This window comes from Nuphar pumila, chromosome 7 (genome assembly GCF_984573655.1).
Source record: "Nuphar pumila chromosome 7, dmNupPumi1.hap1.1, whole genome shotgun sequence".
Lineage (NCBI taxonomy): Eukaryota > Viridiplantae > Streptophyta > Magnoliopsida > Nymphaeales > Nymphaeaceae > Nuphar > Nuphar pumila.
The window spans coordinates 119719013-119719953 of record NC_143255.1 but is presented as its reverse complement, the minus strand read 5'-3'; positions in this window follow the sequence as shown (position 1 = coordinate 119719953).

The window sequence follows — 941 nt, the reverse complement described above, 5'->3', positions numbered from 1 at the left end:
CAACAACAACAACAACAACTACGCCTTCATCCCAAAACAATTGGGGTCGGCGATATGAACCAAAAAAGAAAATCATTCTGGGTCTTTCACATGAATCCTTCTCCTCCAATCATTTTTATCCAATGCCATGTCCTCGGTGAGGTTCAAAGCATTCATATCCTTTCCTATCACCTCCATCCAGGTCTTCCTAAGCCTACCCCGACCTCTTTTAATTAATATATTTTCCCATTTCTCCATCCTTCTAACTAGAGCATCATTAGGCCTTCGCCGAATATGTCCAAACCACCGTAAACGATTCTCTCTCATCTTATTTTCAATGGGTGCAACGCCTACCTTCTTACGTATCTCCTCGTTCCGAATCTTATCTTTTATTGTATTTCCACACATTCATCTCAGCATACGCATCTCAGCTACACTCATTTTTTTGAATATGATGTCTCTTGGCAGCCCAACATTCCGTACCATACAGTAAAGCGGGTCTAATAGTCGTCCTATAAAACTTTCCCTTCAACCGCAATGGCATTCTGTATAAATGTATAGAAATAGAAAATGTGCTTCAGATTTCTTAATAGACGAGCACTTTTTGCCGTCCCTGCAATTTAACTGCATATAATTATGTGTGTGTGTGCTGGACTCGTGCTATTGAAGGCACCAGCCCGGGCGCATGCTCGTGTGTGTGTGTGTGTGTGTGTGGTGTTATCTCTCACACATAGGCATGCATGTCGACCATAGCAACCAATGTTGGGATTGACAGTCTCAGTGAGTCAACTTTTGGAGATGCTATGGGATCCTTTATTACCTAAAATAAAAAATATATATTTAACAAAACAAATCAATATTTAAAAAGAACATCATATATTTCTCTTTTTAAATTGAGGATTCTATTTGGTGCTATTGAAGGTAAGGAACTGTTGAATATAAATCACCTTCTTTTCATAGTT